A 25,157-nucleotide genomic window follows, 5' to 3' on the forward strand; every position below is an offset into this window, starting at 1 on the left:
GATCGAAGCGTTCCCTACTGAGACTGAGAGAGCTACAGAAGTCTGTAAAGCTCTGCTGAAGGAGATAGTGCCTAGGTTTGGGCTGCCTCGGTCACTTCAGAGTGACAACGGGCCCTCACTTACAGCCACGATACCCCAGAACCTAGCCACATGCTTAGGCATAAAATACCAGCTCCGCTCATCCTGGAGGCCTCAAGCTTCAGGAAAGGTAGAGAGAGCCAACCAGACTCTTAAAAGGGCTCTGGCTAAGCTATGTCAGAAACACATAATAAGTGGACACATATGCTGCCCATAGCCCTCATGAGGCTACGGACATCCCCCAAACGGCCACTATTGTTAAGTCCTTATGAAATGATGTATGGACGACCATTCTGAACTTCTGATTTGTTTCTTGACGAGGATGCCAATACACTCTTAAAACATATAATTGACCTGGGAAGGTTTCAGCAAGAACTCCAACGGTATGGAGAACAAACCACAGGAAGACTTGAAAAATCCCCAGGTAAAGCCAGGGGATCAAGTATCAGTAAAGACCTGGCAAGAAAAAGGGAGTCCAAACCAGCTGTCCGAGAAATGGACAGGGCCATATCAGGTTGTTCTAGTGACTTCAACTGCTGTAAAAGTGAAGGGTCTATCTGCCTGGGTCCACAATTCTAGAATAAAACCCTATGGCCTACAGGAGGGGGAGACAGAAACTGAGACTCCAAAGCCAGAGGACAGCTATTCCTGTGAACCTGTTGAAGATCTCAGGCTCTTGTTCAAGCAGAACCCCATCAATCCTGCCTCAGATAAGTAAAATGCATCATATGATGTTCTTCCTCTTTCTAATCATATCTCCCTGTATGGCTATTGATCTCTCCCTAAACGAGGCATGTTCACTTGCAAACCACACTGCTTCTCAACTCAACCTAAGCAGCCCGGGCTGCATTTGCATTAATGACAAAGGTTGGGGGTATGTCCAACCCATCCCAGGGTATCACTATCAAAGGCCCACCCTTCCAGCCGAGCTATGGGCTGTTACTCAGCGCCCCCATGTGGTCGTAATATGGCCTTTTGGGGAAAGGGGGAAAAAAAACTTCATGTCTTGGTACCAGCAACAACTGTCTCTATTTACACCCTGGATGACATCTGCAATCCCCCCTGAGCCCTTATTTCCTCTCATGACTAACATCCCCCAAGTGACCTTCCCTATCTCTCTAACAAGCCACTCCCTAACAGGGGTGTCAGTGAGAAATCTAGATGACTCACAATGTGGGGTGACCGTCACTGTTGAAACTGATGGGAAAAACCGGGACAAGCCCTGCAGCTGGGAGACCAGCCGACGCCACCCCCGGCCAGCACGCGCCTGGCCCGGCTCGGGGCACTTCCCGGACCCCGAGCGGCCTGGCGAGGCTGCGGGAGCTCTGGTGGGTGTTGGGGAGGGGGGTGCCTTGAGCGGGGAGGACGTCTCGGTGCCCCCCCCCACCCCCCGCCCCCCACCATCACGTTCGCTGCTCAGGGTCACGTGTCTCCGGACGAGCGGGGCGTCGGCCCGAGGCCGCGGTCCCCGGAGCCTCCTGCGGGCTTAGGGGCAGCCCAGCCGGGGCCCCAGGCGCCCATCCTGCCGGCTGTGCAAACCCCCTCGAGTGCCTCAGCCCCGCCCTGTCCCCATACCGAGGCCGGCCCTGCCCCCAAACCACAGTCCCAGCACAGGTCCTTCCTGAGAGAGCGGACGAGCGACAGCCAGGCACACGGACAGGCACTCGCACGCACCCACGTCAGGTGAGACAGAGGCAGAAAGAGATGAGGGTTCAGAGAGACACCGGAAGACAGCGTGTGGGGAGGTGGGGCTTCAGGCAGGATGCCGGGCAGCTGCAGAGACCAGCCGGCCCTGAGCAGCAAACGCGATGGGGGCAGGGGGAGGCTGCCGAGCAGAGGCAGGCCTGCAGAAGCCCAGGTTGGGAGGGCACCTGAGATATCCGCGCTTCGCGCCCCTCCCACCCCAAACCCCTGAACGCACGCCCCTCTCCGACGAAAGCTTCTCCGGAGTTTGATCACCTGAATTTCTATCCTTGTGCTCCACTGAGTGATGACAGTATATTGCCCAGCTAGGTCATTTCCAAATAAATTAAGCTTAGTGTTTTACAGGACACCCGGACATGAATGCAGAGACCAGCATGGATGCATGGACACCAACCTTGGTAACTGGACAACCAATGGGAAATTACTGTCTGACTCAGGAGAGAGAAAGAAACCCGAACAGATGGAAAAATTGAACAGAAACACAAACTTTGCAACTCACACCCCTATTCAATTACCGAAAAAAACAACAACACTATAACCATTTTAGAAAAACAATAGACCTCTCCATGACCTTTGGTCCGGTGAGGAATTCTTACACACACAAAAAAAAAACCACCTTTTCCAAATCGAGAATATGTTAGTTCACACATTGATTTTACATTGAAATGTGTAACAAATAAACTTAAAATCATTGACTCACTACATACGCATGGAAGTATTTTAAACATAAAATATGTTCTATAGTATTCAGGAAGCACTTGGCACATCTGTAAGTGTATCAGACCCCAAACTGGAACTTAATGGAAGAGTCAGGATAGTCTAAAAATGAATCCCTAACTGAAAGAAATACACAGGACTACTTAGATCAAAAAGGTTAAAGAAGAGAAACTAGAAATCAGTAAATAAATGTTTTAGGGGTTAGCCTAGAGTGACTAGCCTCTGCGTTACTTTTTAAATTTTTCATGTTTGCATCTTCCAAATTTTCCATGCTGAGAATAATACTTTCATATCAGTTTCGAGATCAGTCTCACACTAAAGACAGTAAGAGTGGAATAAGAAATAAGAAATGCTTGGGGTGGGGGGAAGAAATGCTTGAACTAAAGGTGGTACTGATGAAATTATTTGCAGGGCAGCCAAGGAGTCACAGATGTAGAGAACAGACTAATGGACACGGGCAGGGGGGAGGAAGGAGAGTGTGAGATGAATGCAGAGGAACATGGAAACATAGTACCATACGTTAAAAGAGATGCCAATGCAATTTGCTGTATGACTCAGGGGACTCAAACAGGGGCTCTGCAACAAGCTAGAGGGGTGGAATGGGGAGGAGGAGACGGGAGAGAGGTTCAGGAGGGAGGAGACATATGTACACCTGTGGCTCATTCACGTTGATGTTTGGCAACAAAATTCTGTAAAGCAACTATCCTTCCATTGAAAGAAAAAGTCATGTTTGGACTTACCAAACAAGGTCTTGTGTACTTCTAGCATGGCCTTCTGTTTCGTGCTGCCATCCTTAATTCATTCTTCCATATCATTAAACAGACTAGTCAAGTTTTTTCCAAAAACATCTTGAGCTCCTGCATCATGCTGATCAACTGCCTTCTCTTGATCCAGTATAGAATGGAGACCAAAGAAACCTTTTGTCATTTCTTTAAGTGATTGAAGCCACTCTATGTGATTTTAAAAAATAAATGTGGATAAGACGGATATGACCAAAGCAATCTAATGACAATATCTGTGCTTCATTAAAGACTTCTGCAGAGAACTAGTAAATTTTTTGTATAGTATCAGAAGAATTTTTTAAATCCACACCAACATTTCTTTCGCCTCCGCTAGCCATCTAGACAAGGAAAACTGATTTTACCAATCAATCTCCCTAGTTCTGCTTCCTCACCGATTTTTACGCAATATGTGTTACTCAGGCAGGAGACCCTGGTTCAATTCCTGGGTCAGGAAGATCCGCTGGAGAAGGGATAGGCTACCCACTCCAGGATTAGTGGGCTTCCCTTGTGGCTCAGTTGGTAAAGAATCATTCCTCTGTACCAAGAGTAGCTCAACTCCTCTCAAAGCAAATACAGGATGGTAGTAACTATGCAGGACAAAGCTGATTCTGTATATTTATAGTACTCATTCATGAGCTTGACAGAGGTCCTAGATCTGTTACCACATTTTTTTTTTTTAAGTGATATCCGCATGTGCAGGTGAAAGTGGCTCAGTTCGTGCCTGACTCTTTGCGGCCCCAAGGACTACACAGTCCATGGAATTCTCTAGGCCAGAATACTGGAGTGGGTAGCCTATCCCTTCTGCAGGGGATCTTCCCGACCCAGGACTCAAAGCGGGGTCTCCTGCGTTGCAGGCAGATTCTTTAGCAACTGAGCTAGTAGGGCTTCCCTGGTGGCTCAGTTGCTAAAGAATATCTGCATAACTGTCTATCGGTTTGGAATTAGCAATCTGTCTGTGAGCAGGGCCGGTCATAAGCAGCTTCTGTGAGAAAACAGAAGCATGTCTGCCTGACTTGCTTCTCTGGGGAGCTTTCACTGTTCTTGCGCTAGTGCACATGGCAAGTTTCTAAGTGAGAAAGTAATGGCTACTATCACAGCTGGCCACTGAGGTACTTAATGGCAGAGGCAATCCCAGCTCTGCCAAGCAGTAGACATCACGAAATCAGCTATTGTCATTGTAGCCAAGTTCCGTGAATTTGTGGTGTTACTTGCTGTGTTCTTCAAGAAGATGCCTTCGCCCTGCCAGTAAGACATATTTCCATAACACACAGCCATGCACTCAATCGATGTGCATCCTCCAGTAAAGCCCAGCCCCGATGTCTTAGAGGAGCCTCTCTGCCCATTGTCATAAACCAGTCTAATTTTGTGTGAGACCGTGAAAACTCAGTGTCTTTATTACGCTTGTGCTTCTGACGGGAGGTCTGAGAAGGCACTTCTGAAGGTTTATTCCTACCAGTCGTTGTCATATTTATCGAGTCTTTATTTTATATTTTTTTCTTATTTTTTACTTCTACCAGTTTCTTGCTACCAGCCCGTCTCCCTCCACCCTCGTGCACACACGGTCAGTCATGGAATCCCGTGGACTTCAGCCCGCCAGACTCCTCTGCCCATGGAGTTTTCCAGGCAAGAATACTGGAGTGGGTTGCCATTTCCTTCTTCATGTGTGGAGTCTTTAAAGATTCCATCACTGAGGTGTTGCTTCTCCACTTGTACATGCCCTTCTTCCCTAAGTGCAGTAGAAGTCATCCCCATTTCCCAAAATGTCTGTATTCCGTCCTCTGGAGTATGTATTGCTTGAGCTCACCACAGCGTCAGGATATTCTAGAAACCCTTCTGATTGCAGTCTCTTTGGGAGGTTACAAGTGCTTCAAACCTCAGAATTTTACAAAGCACTTTTTACGACCTCAGCTGAAAGGGAAGTCAACACTCAGTGACAGTCACAGGCTTCCATGGCCTGGACTCGATTATGGGCTGTGCTTTCATAATCATCGTGTTTCCGATACCAACTAAGATGTCACTGAGAAATTTTTTTCTTTCTCATCATTGTATCTTTCATGTTTATTTAGATATATTATGGGTTTTCCTATATATCTTCCCTTAGGGATGAGGGTCTGAAGTCAGTAGAACTTACTACAACTGATTTCCAGTTAGCTGTGTTAGGACAGGAAAAAGAATGACCAGCTGCTGGATTCTTAAGATTATGTATGAAAATATGATTCGTTTTACTGTGTGAAGTCATCCGATTCTAACTTTCTGAAGTAGGCATTCAGAAAAATAAAAAAAAATCGCCTAACTACTAGGCGGTCTCCCATCCAAGTACTGACCAGGCCCGACCCTGCTCAGTTTCCCAGATCAGAGGAGAGAGGGCACGTTCAGGGTGGAATGGCCTTCGACCGAGGCGGCTGCCAGGCGGTGCAGGAGCCCCGCGTTGCGCCTCCCTTGCGGTCTGACCTGCCGGTCGGGCCTGGGGCTGCAGTTCTCGAGCAGGCTCGCGCTGCACTTGAGCCGCAGGAACCGCGACTGGACTCCGGCCGGCCAGAACCTGCAGCTTGGCGGCCAGCGGAGGGCGCCCCCGCTCCGCACACCGCGAGCCCAGGCAAACACCAGTCTGGCCCGGCCGGCCGGGGCCTGGCGTGCCTGCGGAACCTGGGGTGCGGGGAGGGGGGGTGGGTAGAGCAGCGAGGACATCTCGGTGCCCCCTCACCCCTTGTCACCCACCATCCCGTTCGCTGCTCAGGGTCAGGTGGATCCGGACGAGCGGGGCTTCGGCCCGGGTGTGCAGTCCCCGGAGCCTCCTGGAGGTTAGGAGCAGCCCACCGGGGCCCCAGGCTCCCATCCTGCCGGCTGTGCAAACCGACTGGAGTGCCTCAGCCCCGCCCTGTCCCCAAACCGAGGCCCGCCCTGCCCCCACGCCACGGGCCCAGCACAGGACCTTCCTGACAGAGCGGACGAGCGACAGCCAGGCACACGGACAGGCACTCGCACGCACCCACGCCAGGTGAGACAGAGGCAGAAAGAGTCGAGGGTTCAGAGAGAGACTGGAAGACAGCGTGTGGGCAGGGGGGGCCTCGGGCAGGATGCCGGGCAGCTGCAGAGACCACCCGGCCCTGAGCAGCCAAAGCGATGGGGGCGGGGGGAGGCCACTCAGCAGCGGCGGGCCTGGAGAGGCCCAGGGTGGGAGGACACCTGAGATCTCCGCGCTCTGCGCCCCGCCCCCTTCCTCCCAACCCCCTGCACGCATGCCACGCCGGGGCGCTCTGACACTAGCTTCTCTGGAGTTTTGTCACTTGAATTTCTCTCCCTCTGCTCAACTGAGTGATGACAGTGTATTGAACAGCTAGGTCATTTCCAAATAAATTAAGCTTAGTGTTTCACAGGATACCCGGGCATGTATGGAGAGACCAGCACGGATGCATGGACACCAACCTTGGTAACTGGACAACCAATGGGAAATTACTGTCTGACTCAGGAGAGAGAAAGAAACCCGAACAGATGGAATGAAATGAACAGAAACACAAGCTTTGCAACTCACACCCTAATTCAATTACCAGAAAATAAACAACACTATAACCATTTTAGAAAAACAATAGACCTCTCCATGACCTTTGGTCGGGTGAGGAGTTCAAACACACACCAAAAAAAAAGCCAACTTTTCCAAGTCGTGAATATGTTAGTTCACACATTGACTTTTACATTAAAATATGTAACAAATAAACTTAAAATCATTGACTCACTACATAAGCATGGAAGTATTTTAAACATAAAATATGTTCTATAGTATTCAGGAAGCACTTGGCACATCTGTAAGTGTATCAGACCCAAAACTGGAACGTAGTGGAAGAGTCAGGATAGTCTAAAAATGAATCCCTAACTAAAAGGAACACACAGGATTACTCTAGATAAAAAAGGTTAAAGAAGAGAAGCTAGAAATCAGTCAATAAATGTCTTAGGGGTTAGCTTAGAGTGACTAGCCTCTGCGTGAATCTTTAAATTTTTCATGTTTGCAGCTTCCAAATTTTCCATGGTGAGAATAATACTTTCGCCTCCAAACCAGAGTGACTTGCGGACACAAAGGTAGAAGTCGATAATTTTCTTTGCCTATGTCTGAATATTTACAGTCAGAGGTAGAAAAGGAGGAGTCTGTCCCTTGTCTAGATGAGGTCAATCCCCAGGTGTGGGATGTCTCCAGCCCTGGTTTAGCCATAAATGTTCCACCAGTAAAGATTTCTCTGAGACCAAATGCTCCCTAGCCCTGGAAAAGACAATATCCCTTAAAACCAGAAGCTCTTGAGGGTCTTAAACAATTAGTTAACAAATACCGAGATACTGGATCTCGAATCAGCTGTGAGTCCCCCTGCAACACCCCAATCTTGCCCGTTCAAAAACCAGATGGATCTTACCGATTCGTCCAGGATCTAAGAGCTGTTAATGAAGCTGTGGTTCCCATCCACCCCATAGTCCCAAACCCATATACCCTCCTATCCCAAGTCCCAGGAAATGCCAAGTACTTCTCAGTCTTGGACCTTCAAGGTGCTTTCTTTTGCATTCCTCTCCATCCTGAATCCCAAAAACTCTTTGCTTTTGAGAGGCGGGACTTGGAAACAAGAGAGACCATATAACTCTCCACTGGACTCGGCTACCCCAAGGATTTAGGGACAGCCCTCATATCTTCGGGACTTCCTCGGGAAGAGAACTAAGGGAATTAACTTTAACAAACAGTAGTCTAATACAGTATGTGGATGACTTGCTCATAGCTAGGCCAGATTTTACCAGCTCTCAAATGGACACTATTTAAAACGCTAACATTCCTGTATGAAAAGGGTTATCGAGTATCCCCCAAGTAGGCTCAGATTAGCTTAACCCAAGTAAAATACCTTGGATTTATAATTACGGACAGAAAAATAATGCCTGACCCCAAGGGGAGATCCCTCATCTTAAATACCCCGTACCCCCAAACAAAACAACAGCTTAGGGGATTTTTAGGAAGGACCGGGTTTTGCAGGACCTGGATTCCTAATTATGGCAATCTGGCCAGACCCCTATATGAAAATTTAAGGGGGAAAGAGGAAGAGCCACTCGACTGGCATGAGACATGCAAGGTGGCCTTTAATGCCCTAAAAGAGTAGATCACTGCAGACCCAGCTTTAGGCCTCCCCAACCTGGAGAAGCCTTTTAGACTCTATGTTTCTGGAAGGCAGGAACTGCTCTTGGGGTGTTAGGGCAGATGATGGGGCCCGTATTACAACCTGTGGCTTATCTCTCAAAATAACTAGATTAGGTGGCCAGAGGGTGGCCCACTTGCCTCCGGGCAGTAGCAGCCACCACTCTTATGGTTAAGGAGGCATTTCAGCTGACTCTGGGTCAGCCCACCACAGTGTATACGCCTCACCGGGTGGAAGCAGTCTTGGAAACGAAAGGGGACAGGTGGATGACAGGGGGAAGCATCACCCAATACCAAGCCCTCCTCCTTGACACTCCAGAAATAAAGTTGAGGGTCTGCCAGACTTTAAATCCAGCAACCTTACTGCCAGATCCCCCTACCTCCCCTCTGGATCACCAATGCATACAAATGACAGACGAGTTATACTCTTCTCGCCGGGACCTATCAGAGACACCTTTATCTTACCCAGAGGAAAACTGGCACACAGATGGCAGCAGTATTGTAGAAATAGGAGAGAGGAAAGCAGGATATGCTGTAGCGAGCCTGGAAGAAACTAAGGATAGTGGGTCTCTTCCCCCAGACACCTCAGCCCAGAAAGCTGAACTTTTTGCCCTGACAAGAGCTTTGGAGTTAGGAGAAGGAAAGAGGATTAATGTGTGTATGGACTCTAAGTATGCTTTCCTCATTCTGCATGCCCGTGCAGCAATTTGGAAAGAAAGAGGAATGCTCAGTGCCCGAAGCTCTGCTATTAAACACAAAGAGCTCATTCTCAGGCTCCTGGAGGCAGTCAAACTTCCTGCAAATTAGCTGTAATCCACTGCAAGAGTCACCAAAAGGGGCAAGAAAAAGAGGCTCAGGGAAATAGGAAAGCTGATCAAGAGGCAGGACGAGATGCCGGGGAAGCCACCTCTGCCACAGCTATCTGCCCCCTTTTCCCCAAGGAAACCCCGACTCCAGATTTTACCCCAGGGGGACATTCCCGATATGCTGAGCGGGGTTGGGAGATTGGGTCACATGGGTGGTTTCAGCCTGATCAGGCCCAAATAATACTCCCTGTTTCTCAGGTTTAAAACATTACTAACTCCTTACATAAGAGCGCCCATTTTGGAAAAGATAATCTAGAAATCTTGCTTAAGCCTATTCTCTCCCATCCCCAGTTACCTAAGGTTGTTAAACAAGTCACACAAAATTGTGACACCTGTCTAAAAAAGTAACCCAAAAACCAGACCTCCTCTAATTACACCTGTCCAACATCGGGGATCATACCCAGGAGCAGACTGGCAAGTAGAATTTAGAGCCATGCCCAAGAACAAAGTGTTTTCTGACTTGCTAGTCTTTATTGACACATTCACAGGATGGATCGAAGCGTTCCCTACTGAGACTGAGAGAGCTACAGAAGTCTGTAAAGCTCTGCTGAAGGAGATAGTGCCTAGGTTTGGGCTGCCTCGGTCACTTCAGAGTGACAACGGGCCCTCACTTACAGCCACGATACCCCAGAACCTAGCCACATGCTTAGGCATAAAATACCAGCTCCGCTCATCCTGGAGGCCTCTAGCATCAGGAAAGGTAGAGAGAGCCAACCAGACTCTTAAAAGGGCTCTGGCTAAGCTATGTCAGAAACACATAATAAGTGGACACATATGCTGCCCATAGCCCTCATGAGGCTACGGACATCCCCCAAACGGCCACTATTGTTAAGTCCTTATGAAATGATGTATGGACGACCATTCTTACCTTCTGATTTGTTTCTTGAAGAGGATGCCAATACACTCTTAAAACATATAATTGTCCTGGGAAGGTTTCAGCAAGAACTCCAACGGTATGGAGAACAAACCACAGGAAGACTTGAAAAATCCCCAGGTAAAGCCAGGGGATCAAGTATCAGTAAAGACCTGGCAAGAAAAAGGGAGTCCAAACCAGCTGTCCGAGAAATGGACAGGGCCATATCAGGTTGTTCTAGAGACTTCAACTGCTGTAAAAGTGAAGGGTCTACCTGCCTGGGTCCACAATTCTAGAATAAAACCCTATGGCCTACAGGAGGGGGAGACAGAAACTGAGACTCCAAAGCCAGAGGACAGCTATTCCTGTGAACCTGTTGAAGATCTCAGGCTCTTGTTCAAGCAGAACCCCATCAATCCTGCCTCAGATAAGTAAAATGCATCATATGATGTTCTTCCTCTTTCTAATCATATCTCCCTGCATGGCTATTGATCTCTCCCTAAACGAGGCATGTTCACTTGCAAACCACACTGCTTCTCAACTCAACCTAAGCAGCCCGGGCTGCATCTGCATTAATGACAAAGGTTGGGGGTATGTCCAACCCATCCCAGGGTATCACTATCAAAGGCCCACCCTTCCAGCCGAGCTATGGGCTGTTATTCAGCGCCCCCATGTGGTCGTAATATGGCCTTTTGGGGAAAGGGGGAAAAAAAACTTCATGTCTTGGTACCAGCAACAACTGTCTCTATTTACCCCCTGGATGACATCTGCAATCCCACCTGAGCCCTTATTTTCTCTCATGACTAACATCCCCCAAGTGACCTTCCCTATCTCTCTAAAAAGCCACTCCCTAACAGGGGTGTCAGTGAGAAATCTAGACCACTCACAATGTGGGGTGACCGTCATGGTTGAAACTGATGGGAAAAACCGGGACAAGCCCTGCAGCTGGGAGACAAGCCGATGCCACCCCCGGCCAGCACGCGCCTGGCCCGGCCCGGGGTGCTTGCCGGACCCCGAGCGGCCTGGCGAGGCTGCGGGAGCTCTGGCGGGGGTTGGGGAGGGGGGTGGCTTGAGCGGGGAGAACCTCTCGGTGCCCCCCACCCCCCGCCCCCCACCATCCCGATCGCTGCTCAGGGTCACGTGGCTCCGGACGAGCGGGGCGTCGGCCCGGGGCCGCGGTCCCCGGAGCATCCTGCGGGCTTAGGGGCAGCCCAGCCAGTGCCCCAGGCGCCTATACTGCCGGCTGTGCAAACCCCCTGGAGTGCCTCAGCCCCGCCCTGTCCCCAAACCTAGGCCCGCCCTGCCCCCACGCCACGGGCCCAGCACAGGACCTTCCTGAGAGAGCGGACGAGCGACAGCCAGGCACACGGACAGGCACTCGCACGCACCCACGCCAGGTGAGACAGAGGCAGAAAGAGTCGAGGGTTCAGAGAGAGACTGGAAGACAGCGTGTGGTCAGGGGGGGCCTCGGGCAGGATGCCGGGCAGCTGCAGAGACCACCCGGCCCTGAGCAGCCAAAGCGATGGGGGCGGGGGGAGGCCACTCAGCAGCGGCGGGCCTGGAGAGGCCCAGGGTGGGAGGACAACTGAGATCTCCGCGCTCCGCGCCCCGCCCCCCTACCCCCAACCCCCTGCACGCATGCCACGCCGGGGCGCTCTGACACTAGCTTCTCTGGAGTTTTGTCACTTGAATTTCTCTCCCTCTGCTCAACTGAGTGATGACAGTGTATTGAACAGCTAGGTCATTTCCAAATAAATTAAGCTTAGTGTTTCACAGGACACCCGGACATGTATGGAGAGACCAGCACGGTTGCATGGACAATAACCTTGGTAACTGGACAACCAATGGGAAATTACTGTCTGACTCAGGAGAGAGAAAGAAACCCGAACAGATGGAATGAAATGAACAGAAACACAAGCTTTGCAACTCACACCCTAATTCAATTACCAGAAAATAAACAACACTATAACCATTTTAGAAAAACAATAGACCTCTCCATGACCTTTGGTCGCGTGAGGAGTTCAAACACACAGCAAAAAAAGCCAACTTTTCCAAGTCGTGAATATGTTAGTTCACACATTGACTTTTACATTGAAATGTGTAACTAATAAACTTAAAATCATTGAATCACTACATAAGCATGGAAGTATTTTAAATATAAAATATATTCTATAGTATTCAGGAAGCACTTGGCACATCTCTAAGTGTATCAGACCCAAAACTGGAACGTAGTGGAAAAGTCAGGATAGTCTAAAAATGAATCCCTAACTAAAAGGAAGACACAGGATTACTGTAGATAAAAAAGGTTAAAGAAGAGAAGCTAGAAATCAGTCAAAAATGTCTTAGGGGTTAGCTTAGAGTGACTAGCCTCTGCGTGAATCTTTAAATTTTTCATGTTTGCAGCTTCCAAATTTTCCATTTTGAGAATAATACTTTCGCCTCCAAACCAGAGTGACTTGGGGACACAAAGGTAGAAGTCGATAATTTTCTTTGCCTATGTCTGAATATTTACAGTCAGAGGTAGAAAAGGAGGAGTCTGTCCCTTGTCTAGATGAGGTCAATCCCCAGGTGTGGGATGTCTCCAGCCCTGGTTTAGCCATAAATGTTCCACCAGTAAAGATTTCTCTGAGACCAAATGCTCCCTAGCCCTGGAAAAGACAATATCCCTTAAAACCAGAAGCTCTTGAGGGTCTTTAACCATTAGTTAACAAATACCGAGATACTGGAACTCGAATCAGCTGTGAGACCCCTGCAACACCCCAATCTTGCCCGTTCAAAAACCAGATGGATCTTACCGATTCGTCCAGGATCTAAGAGCTGTTAATGAAGCTGTGGTTCCCATCCACCCCATAGTCCCAAACCCATATACCCTCCTATCCCAAGTCCCAGGAAATGCCAAGTACTTCTCAGTCTTGGACCTTCAAGGTGCTTTCTTTTGCATTCCTCTCCATCCTGAATCCCAAAATCTCTTTGCTTTTGAATGGCGGGACTTGGAAACAAGAGAGACCATACAACTCTCGACTGGACTCGACTACCCCAAGTGTTTAGGGACAGCCATCATATCTTCGGGACTTCCTCTGGGAGAGAACTAAGGGAATTAACTTTAACAAACAGTAGTCTAATACAGTATGTGGATGATTTGCTCATAGCTAGGCCAGATTTTACCAGCTCTCAAATGGACACTATTTAAAACGCTAACATTCCTGTATGAAAAGGGTTATCGAGTATCCCCCAAGTAGGCTCAGATTACCTTAACCCAAGTAAAATACCTTGGATTTATAATTACGGATAGAAAAAGAATGCCTGACCCCGAGGGGAGATCCCTCATCTTAAATACCCCGTACCCCCAAACAAAACAACACCTTAGGGGATTATTAGGAAGGACCGGGTTTTGCAGAATCTGGGTTCCTAATTGTGGCAATCTGGCCAGACCCCTATATGAAAATTTAAGGGGGAAAGAGGAAGAGCCACTCGACTGGCATGAGACCTGCAAGGTGGCCTTTAATGTCCTAAAAGAGTCCATCACTACAGCCCCAGCTTTAGGCCTCCCCAACCTGGAGAAGCCTTTTAGACTCTATGTTTCTGGAAGGACAGGAAATGCTCTTGGGGTGTTAGAGCAGATGATGGGGCCCGTATTACAACCTGTGGCTTATCTCTCAAAATAACTAGATGAGGTGGTCAGAGGGTGGCCCACTTGCCTCCGGGCAGTAGCAGCCACTGCTCATATGGTTAAGGAGGCATCTAAGCTGACCCTGGGTCAGCCCACCACAGTGTATACGCCTCACCGGGTGCAAGCAGTCTTGCAAACGAAAGGGGACAGGTGGATGACAGGGGGAAGAATCACCCAATACCAAGCCCTCCTCCTTGACACTCCAGAAATAAAGTTAAGGGTCTGCCAGACTTTAAATCGAGCAACCTTACTGCCAGATCCCCCTACCTCCCCTCTGGATCACCAATGCATACAAATGACAGACGAGTTATACTCTTCTCGCCGGGACCTATCAGAGACACCTTTATCTGACCCAGAGGAAAACTGGCACACAGATGGCAGCAGTTTTATAGAAAAGGGAGAGAGGAAAGCAGGATATGCTGTAGCGAGCCTGGAAGAAACTAAGGAAAGTGGGTCTCTTACCCCAGACACCTCAGCCCAGAAAGCTGAACTTTTTGCCCTGACAAGAGCTTTGGAGTTAGGAGAAGGAAAGAGGATTAATGTGTGTATGGACTCTAAGTATGCTTTCCTCATTCTGCATGCCCGTGTAGCAATTTGGAAAGAAAGAGGGATGCTCAGTGCCTGAAGCTCTGCTATTAAACACAAAGAGCTCATTCTCAGGCTCCTGGAGGCAGTCAAACTTCCTGCAAAATTAGCTGTCATCCACTGCAAGAGTCACCAAAAGGGGCAAGAAAAAGAGGCTCAGGGGAATAGGAAAGCTGATCAAGAGGCAGGACGAGCTGCCGGGGAAGCTACCTCTGCCACTGCTATCTGCCACCTTTTCCCCAAGGAAACTCTGACTCCAGATTTTACCCCAGGGGGACATTCCCGATATGCTGAGCGGGGCTGGGAGATTGGGTGACAGGGGTGGTTTCAGCCTGATCAGGCCCAAATAATACTCCCTGATTCTCAGGTTTAAAACATTACTAACTCCTTACATAAGAGCGCCCATTTTGGAAAAGATAATCTAGAAATCTTGCTTAAGCCTATTCTCTCCCATCCCCAGTTACCTAAGGTTGTTAAACAAGTCACACAAAATTGTTACACCTGTCTAAAAAATAACCCAAAAACCAGATCTCCTCTAATTACACCTGTCCAACATCGGGGATCATACCCAGGAGCGGACTGGCAATGCCGCTCCACATTTAGAATTTACAGCCATGCCCAAGACCCAAGGGTTTTCTTACTTGCTAGTCTTTATTGACACATACACAGGATGGATCGAAGCGTTCCCTACTGAGACTGAGAGAGCTACAGAAGTCTGTAAATCTCTGCTGAAGGAGATATTGCCTAGGTTTGGGCTGCCTCGGTCACTTCAGAGTGACAACGGGCCCTCACTTACAGCCACGATACCCCAGAACCTAGCCACATGCTTAGGCATAAAATACCAGCTCCGCTCATCCTGGAGGCCTCAAGCTTCAGGAAAGGTAGAGAGAGCCAAACAGACTCTTAAAAGGGCTCTGGCTAAGCTATGTCAAGTAAGACATAATAAGTGGACACATATGCTGCCCATAGCCCTCATGAGGCTACGGACATCCCCCAAACGGCCACTATTGTTAAGTCCTTATGAAATGATGTATGGACGACCATTTTTAACTTCTGATTTGTTTCTTGACTAGGATGCCAATACACTCTTAAAACATATAATTGACCTGGGAAGGTTTCAGCAAGAACTCCAACGGTATGGAGAACAAACCACAGGAAGACTTGAAAAATCCCCAGGTAAATCCAGGGGATCAAGTATCAGTAAAGACCCGGCAAGAAAAAGGGAGTCCAAACCAGCTGTCCGAGAAATGGACAGGGCCATATCAGGTTGTTCTAGTGACTTCAACTGCTGTAAAAGTGAAGGGTCTATCTGCCTGGGTCCACAATTCTAAAATAAAACCCTATGGCCTACAGGAGGGGGAGACAGAAACTGAGACTCCAAAGCCAGAGGACAGCTATTCCTGTGAACTTGTTGAAGATCTCAGGCTCTTGTTCAAGCAGAACCCCATCAATCCTGCCTCAGATAAGTAAAATGCATCATATGATGTTCTTCGTCTTTCTAATCATATCTCCCTGTATGGCTATTGATCTCTCCCTAAACGAGGCATGTTCACTTGCAAACCACACTGCTTCTCAACTCAACCTAACCAGCCCGTGCTGGATTTGCATTAATAGCAAATGTTGGGGGTATGGCTTCTTCCCTCAAGCCTCATGAATCAGTCTCTGCTACCTTCAAACTCTTCTGCAGCTTCCTCACCTCTCTCAGCCTTCAGAGAACTGAAGAGACTTACGAGAGTTTTAAGGCTTCCCTTGTAGCTCAGTCGGTAAATCTGCCCTCAATGCGGGAGACCCGGGTTCAATCCCTGTGTCATGAAGATCCACTGGAGAAGGAAATGCCAACCACTCCCAATACTCTTGTCCGGAGAATCCCACAGACATAGGAGCCTGGCAGGCCACTGTCCATGGGGTTGCAGAGCGTCAGATGCGACTTAATGACTAAATCATCATCAGGGTTTGCTCAAGATTTGGCTTTGGCTTAAGGGTCATTCAAACTTTTTCCGCATCATCAATAAGGTTGTTTCACTTTCTTATTATTCCTGTGTTCACGAAATAGCCCTTTTACTTTCAAGAACTTTTCTTTTGCACTCACAACTTGACTAACCAGCACAGAGTTCTAGTTGTCAGCCTATCTTGGCTGTCAACACACTTTCCTCACTAAGCTCATAATCATTTCTAGCTTTTGGTTTCAAGTAAGAGATACGCAACTCTTCCTTTCACTTGAACACCTGGTGCCTCAGATGGTAAAGAATCTGACCCAATGCAGTAGGCTGGGGTTTGATCCCTTGGTCAGGAGGATCCCCCAGAGAGGGAAATGGCAACCCACTCCAGTATTCTTACCTGCAGAACTCCATGGACAGAGAAGCCTGGCGAGCTACAAACCAGGGGTCACAAAGAGTTGGATACAACTGAGTGACAAACACACATACACTCAGAGGCCACTGCAGGGTTATTAACTGCCCTAATTTCAATACTGCTGAGTCTCACGGAATAGGGAGACTTGAGGAGAAGGAGAGAGATAGGGAATGGCTGGCTGGTGGGGCAGTCAGAACACACATATTTTACTAAGATCACTGCACTATCTCCTGTGGGCACGGTTCATGGTTACAATTAATTACAAACTCCGAAACAATGACAACAGTATTATCAAAAGTCACCGATCACAGCTCACTCTAAGAAATAACAATGAAAAAGTGTGAAATACTGCGAGAATCACCAAACTGACACAGAGACCCAGAGTGTGCAAATGCTACTGGAAAGATGACGGACACCCTCAGTGCAGGGCTGCCGCAGAACTTCAGTTTCCAAAAACTGAATTTGCAGGTACAATAAAACACGGTCTACTTGTATGCTAAAGTATCGACAATGGGCATTTTGTCAAACAGTTTAAGAAAAGAGAAGTTCTTTGTACTGCAATTGTAATTTTTCTCCAAGTCTGAGATTGTTTCAAAACAAAAGTAAACAAAAATACAAACAGAGACACACAAACATACATATATACAGGGAGTCTTCACTTTTGCAACTAGTGTTAACTGAAATTTGCGTACATCAGAATCCTGACTTCATAAGTGCACAACTCCAGAAGAGGCATGGCAGTTTGCTACAGTGTGGAAATTGAGAGTTTTTTAAAAATATAAAAAATTTTAACAAGATTTTGTACACTTAATTTCTACACTGAAGTATTTTCTACCTAATTTTATACAGAAATGTCACACACATAAAACTGTTAATAAAATCAGAGGTTTCAAAAACAAAGAAAAATGTTCTATTTCTTAAACTAGAGTAATGTTTGATTATTATTCTTCAGAATTTAGTTAAAAAGTAGTCTTTTCAAACCATTCAAAATTTTATAAATGACAATTAAAATTAACCTTAAAACCTTGCACTGGCTCTGGAAAAGACACTTCCATTTGGGAATGATATCTCTGTCCAAAGATTCCTTTTCCCTTTTAACTACTATTTCCATCATTAATGGCAAGATCATACAATTCTTCCTTCAGTGTTTGGAAGAAATGATCATGAAGATACTAAATGAAAACTGCAAGGTCCAAATCAGAGTATGTTGTGTCTATAAAAGGAGAAGCCAAAAGAATATATATATAATCATTTGTGAAGACACAGAAGTTATCCAAAAGAATACATTTAGAAACTAAGGAAGGGACATGGATGGCTGGCAGACAGAGACTGGACGGACACTTTTACTGTTAGCCTTCTGTTCTTCTACACTGTCCTGTGGGACTTTCCTAGTGGTCTAGTGGTCCAGAATATGCCACCCAGTAGGGGATACAGGTTCAATCCCTGGTCTGGGGAGGCTCCACAGGGCAGCTAAGCCTGTGTGCCAGAACTAACGAAGCCCTCGAGCCCATGCTCTGCAACAAGAGGAGCCGCCGCAGAGAGGGGCCCGCGTCCCACAGCTGAAGAGCAGCCCCAGATAGTAATCCCCACTTGCTGCAACTGGAGAAAGCCTGTACATGGTGAAGACCTCATACTGCCGTATATACATAAGTAAATTCTTAAATGTGTTAAGTAGGTAAGTAAATAAATTATACTTTGTGAAGAAAATCTACTCAGAAAAAAAAAGGTCCGATTTAAAAAAAAAAAAAAAAAAAAACAACACTTCAGACTAAGCAGATAGAACAAACTAAGCAAACTCACGCCATTGACTAGTAACTTTTTCAAATGAAATAATAATAAAAAATCAATTTTTACACTAAGGCTGTCAAAAACTACATATATTTCAAATAATTTCATGTGATAAGGCCAACTTAAAGGCAAATTCTATCAAAAATAGAACTGGAATCTTCATTTAACTTCAAAAGCTAAGAAAGAAACTTTCAGATTTTTCCTAATTTATGTCTTAACATTTCAAAGACAGCATCCTTGAAGTTTAATACATGTTCTTGCCAATGTACACTCAGAAATATAACCAATCACATTTTCACGACATCTGTGTCTTTACACAGATGACGTGATTCAGAAAAATTAAAATTGTCAGAGAGAGATTATTGGAGTTGTTCAAGTTATCAAACTAGACACTTAACAAGTCTCTGTCTGGAATCTGGGGCCCACTGACCAATCCCCATACCACGCTTTCCCCAATCCATGCATGAGGTAGTTTAAAAACATCAGAAACAAGCTTACAGAACACTTACTGACACTAAACCCAACCCTTCAAATCCAGCAGTGTGCAAGGCTTCACTCTCTGCATGTACTATGGATTAAGATAAAATGCCAGATATTAAATATGCAGGTTGGTTACCCAACTCCTTAGTTTTCATTGTTTCTAATCCACTATTTTTTGAAAGCCAATATATGAACATAGTTAGGCACTAGGTGATACAGAGAAGAAAGTGTCCCTGGCATGACCCAAGTATTGTGATCACAGTCAAACAAAACCATGAGAGAAATGTGTTAAATGTCTACAAAAGGTGTAGCCCTAAGATACAGGAAGAATGTAAAGAGTATTCTGAAAAAGAATGAAAGAAGTCGTCAATAGATCAGCTGAATAAAATCAATTGGTACAGCAATAAAACAGATTCAGGTTCTAGAGACGACCCTGTTGAGAACACTTACAAAGGTTATCTTTTGTTTGGAAAGGCTATGGCCGAGCAATTACGAGTTACAAGGAAAGAAGTTCCCAAGGACTTCAGTGCCCCAACCAAAACCTTATGAATCATTTAAAAAAAAAAAAATGCTAGCACAGAACACAACCTCGGAATGTGCAAGAAAGGTTCCAACAAACATTATTTGGAATGACACAACTACAATTCTACTGGGCAAGTACCTTTCAATGCAAGGAAAGAAACTGAAGAAATAAATAAAAGAAATTAACTAATATATAAATATCTTACAGACTCAAATCCTTAGTACCAGTATTTATGATGCTTTACATATTTATATATTTGTAACGTAAAACAATTCTGACTATTAGCGTAAAATATCAGCCCTCTAATTTCAATTTAAAACAGAATTAACAGCTAACCTAGACTTGTAATTTTAATTTGAATTTCACTATAAATAGTACTGAAACTTAAGATATTAATATGTATCATGCTTGTAAGTTTATTAAATGTTTTAAGATTTACCATAACATTTGTGAAGGTTTGTCTGAAAACTGAACTACTTACCAAATAGTGAATATATTAAGTTATTTAAACAGTTTTTTAAAGTTTTAAATATTTATGTAAAAGGGAAGCAATATAGTTTAAGTCTCCTTTTAAAATGATTCCCTAAACTTACTATATGTATCTAAAAAGATTTGTTAAGTTGAACTTTAAAATTTAAGGGAAATTTGGGGTTTAAAATGTAACTTTGATAAACTACATACTAATTCTTTAAAACCAAAGGAGCTTCCAAATAATTATTTCTGTTTAGAAAAACCCACCTTCAAGGATACAAAATCCTACTTAACTCTTATTAATCCTTCAGTATCTACGTAAAATTCTTCCTTTTCCATGAAGTCTTTCCTCTTTTTCCTTTTACCCTATACTAGGCAAAAAGAAAATAAATGTGTCTCTATCATTCAAACTGCTAATTTATTCTATTCTAGTGGCATAACTTTATGAAAACTCTTCTTTCAGGAATCCACATCGCCTATCCAAGGGTCACACGCACTTTCAGAACAGGGACTGTGCTTTATACTGCTCTCAACCTCTAGAAACATCTTACACAAGGCAACGCTAGCACACAGTAACTATTGGCGGTGGATGAACTGAATTCTAACAATCTTCCATGCCTTTCCAAATGGACCATTACCTCTGTTATGTCCCAATGGTGTGAAAACTGATCCAAGTCAGTGAGGTAAAGTAGCACGGGAGAAAGTTGCATCTGGATGACATGGGGCACTCCTCAAAGGCTCTGAAGCCAAGTCAGTTCCTCTTTTGAAAACCCTAATTTGAGTATAAAGAAATCCAATTTAAAATAAATCACAAAGCAAGTACATTCTTAAGTAATTTTTAAAAAATAGACATGTATCTTCAAGTTAAATTCTTCAAGCTAACAAGCTATTTTCTCTGAATTTCTGTACTTTATGTATTATTTTAAAAAATGAAATGCCAGCGATGTAGTAAAATTCATATAATTATGTACACAAAGATTTGACCTGAATCAAATGTGTAATACATCAAGAAACAATATTATATCCCTTAAACTGAGGGCTTTGCCACCTTTATACTTAAATAAGTGTGAAAGACATAATCATTCTAATTAATGTCAGGTTTAAAAAAGCAAATGAACAAGAAAAACAATATGCTCCTTCATACATATACCAAACTCTGTATTCTTACATAATAGCCTTTCAAGTGTCTTAAAACTATTCCATCCCCCCTAAGTCTATTTCTTCAACAATTACTGTGTACTTCCTTCTACCTATTCCATATAATAAGATTTCTGATTCTCTTACCACCTCTATTACACCTAGTCTGACCTATACAAACAACTTGCCCAAGTCCCTCCTGAAAGACAGCTCTTAGAATGATCAGAATACGAGCACAATGTGGTCTGACCCTAGCTACCTGCTTTGATGTTTTCAGATCACTGTACTTCCATGAACATGCCCTAAAGAGCCATCATCTAGTTGGGAAGCCATATCACACTCCTGGCTGATTCCTAATGAGTTTCCTAAAACCACTAAACCCTTTGACAGGTACTACTAATTAAAACATAAAGCCCTCACATCCATCTCAAACGCATACATCCAAAACTATCAAACAAACATGTACAAGTCTACTTGTTACTTGTTTCTTTTATATAATATTTATCTTGCTACATTCAGCTCCTTATCAGAACTTTTCAAGCTCTTTTTGGATTCTGACAACATATTTCAATAAGTCTCTTAATTTTAAGTCTTCAGAAAATTTCAAACACTGTCATCTTTATCATCCAGTTACAAAACAAAACTACCAAAGACAGTATGATCATTTAAAACAACAGTAATAATACTTACTAATCTAACACATCAAGACTCATTTTACTAATTTTTCTCTGACATCAATGGAAAGCAAAATATGGCTAATTAAAATGTGATGTTTTTCCTAACACACCGAACATGTTAAACATGCTTAAAATGGATATTCTGTTCCCCATCTTATTAAGCTATGCAGTGAGGTCCAAAACTTAGACCCAAACAGGTAAGACAGTAAATCTCAGGAGAATTTTCATACTAGGTTCTTTTCCTTTCCTTAACTTGGTGGATCAGGGCAGTTACCTGTAAGTGTTGAAAATAAGAAGCTGAAATAGTCCTCATTACTGATGTTTAACTGATCACTTCCATTCCATTCTTTCACTGAAGACTTCCATCCAGAAAATGATGATCTACAATAAACAATGGAGACCTAGTACTAGAAGTGACCAAATTGAAGACTCAGGAATAAAGCACAGAATATATGACTATTCTTTATGGAATACAAGTATAATTTAAGAGCTCAGTCAAAAATCCGTAGCATGTATCATCTTTACATGTAAGGGGGTTCAAGTATCATAATATGGAAAATATAATTTCTAACATATGTTTATGTAAAGTTTCCTTGAAAAGCATAACCAGCCCACTTATATGGTACATCTGGAAAATATTTCCACACCACTCAAAACTCAGTTTCAAGGAGCCAAGGTGAAGTTCTGCTTTTCAGTAGTAGGTTCAGCTGCTATGTATTTACTACCTCATCTTCATTAAAAAAAAAAAAAAAGTCTTACCTTGTTTATATGAATGAGCTAAGTTTAAACAAGCTCCTGCTTCCTACCTAAACCAAAGCATCTTAACTAGGTAAAGAATACTTCAATTTAAAGCCACTCTGCAATAACTATGCACTCCTATACTTTGCGAGGCTTTATAACTAGTCTACGTCACAATACTGCAGCTAAAGTATTGGTAGTGGACTTAAGGGAATAGCTAAACATAAAGCAGCTTCTCATTAAATGAAGATTATCTGGTTCCTGCTATGAGATCAGTTTCCAATGATACCTTTAAAAACTCTCCTCAAGGTAAGACTAACAAGGAATACAGCAAATGTCAGCCATGAATACAGCAAAAAAACAAAAAGCTGAGAATAATCAGATCCAAAAAGCTATCTTTTTGGATAGCTTTTTGTGACAAATTTTTTTTTTTTGGACAAACTTTTATAATAAAAATCTGAATAAATGTCAAGACAAAATAAGGAGTTTCTAATTCAATGAGAAGCACTTTTTTTTTTAACCACTGAAACAACTGTATTTATTAACATTCTTAAAAGTTGGGGAGTTAAAAATAATGGCAACATTTTTCTGAATCACTTCTACTTAAAGGACTTCTCTTTGCTTAAAGGGCTATGGGAGAGAATATCACAAGCTAAGAGGTTATAAAAAGTCAGAGATGCTCAATGGAAATGAGTACAAAATGGGTGATTAGAAAAGAAGCTAATATCCTCTTATACCCAGTGAACACTGTGCTGTCCAGTGGCTAAAAAGAGTAGCAAATCCATTTAAAAATCTAGTTTGGACAAAAGACAAGCAATGTATCACTCTGTCCTTAAAACTACAATGACCACACATACTGGCCACACCAGAACAGTTCTGAGACTAGAAGGGATGCTATATCAATTATGCTTGGACAACAGAAGCAAACCAGACCTGCTCCTGGCAGGCCAGCTCACATATTCACCCTGCTTCAAAACCAGGCTGAATTTCTCAGTAATTTCTCCCTTCTCTGGTATTTTTATCTAACAGCATAGACTACGTTTCCACATGCATGTCTCATGTTCCCCAAACCAGCTGTAAATGAACTAGGGGCAGAGAGGGTAAGAAGAGTAACGGTCAGCAGAACACCACAGGTAGATGGAGAGGAAAAACTCAAAAAACCTCTAAGTGAATAGTGAAAAAGGCAGGAACAGCAATTCTAAGTACAGTTTTTAAGACAAACTAAACACCAACAACTCTAAGGTGATGGGTTTTTCACACACTGAACAAACGGAGATGGTCTGGTGGTGACCTGCTCTCCGATGAACTTCCCCTGCTGGAGACAACAGTGTCAGAACGCTAACACCCAGAGTGAACTAGACCGCAGAGCCCAATTAATATAGCAGATGAGAATCAGAAATTATTGAAGGAATATTTCAGGAAAAGGAGCCTGCCAACAGTCCTTGGCACAGACGGAGCTGAGGAGTGGGATGCCTCAGGTGAACGGTGCAGGTGGGAGACAGTGAGAAAGCTAGCTGGTTTACCGTCACCATCAAGGACGGAGGGGAAAACCAAAGACGTTAAATAACCCAGGTGATGTCTAAGGAATGGTATTCCTTAGAAGAACATCATTCCTTAAGAATAACCGAACATTATTCTTCAATTCTAAATCTAGGAAAAGTGATGCAATGATAATACCACTGGCCTGGGAAAGTTGAAAAGGCCCCATCTTGTTTTAATTTTTAAAGAGATTAGTTTGAATAGGGACAATACATCTACAGAAAGAGAAGTCTACTAAGACTCTGTGCAAATGCTAAAAGGCAAAGTTTAACTTGGTACACTTTTAACTACATGACAACTTGCTTTTGATGATTATAAACTTCTATTACCATTACTTGTAAATTAATATTTTCTCAGTACTCACCACAAACCCACAAAAAAATGTAAAAAAAGACTTGTGAAAAAATCCTTGACCAAAGTTATTGAGCACAAGTCAATCGTAATTAATGCCAAAAAAGATACTAAATACAAGTTCTAAAGAGAATTAATTTTAAGAGGTGTTCAAAAGTCACTTTTAAATGAATGCCAAAACAGATCCTCCACAAGTTCTATCATGGGAAATGAGTGCCCTCTACTGGAAGTTAACAGTCATAAAACCACTTAAGTTAAATTGTATTTCTTAAAGACCTGGCATTTAGTACTGAACTAGACAAAGAGGGGTTTCATATATAGACAACATATTGCAAACAGCTCTCTTTTGTTAAAAGGAAAAAGTAATTATCAGTTATGAAGCACAATTTGGGCGACAACATTCAAACATACGTCTTATCCTGGTACGAAGAGACTGGCAAACAAAGCTAAAGAAAGTCTACTAATAAAGCGAGCCACTCCTGTTTAATTGGGGCAGAGGGTCTGCACAAGAAGCCACAAAGAAGCTAGTTTTTAAATTTTTCAGCTACAGCCCAGATTCAACTCCTGCCTAAAACTGTATCAGACCCTGGCCTTGAGCCACAATCAGTAACAAATGGCTGAATATGAAAGTACTATGCCTGATACAAACATTACATTTTAAAGGATACTTTGAACACTAGCAACA

This window comes from Muntiacus reevesi, unplaced genomic scaffold, assembly GCF_963930625.1.
Source record: "Muntiacus reevesi unplaced genomic scaffold, mMunRee1.1 SCAFFOLD_47, whole genome shotgun sequence".
In the NCBI taxonomy this organism is placed as follows: Eukaryota; Metazoa; Chordata; class Mammalia; order Artiodactyla; family Cervidae; genus Muntiacus; species Muntiacus reevesi.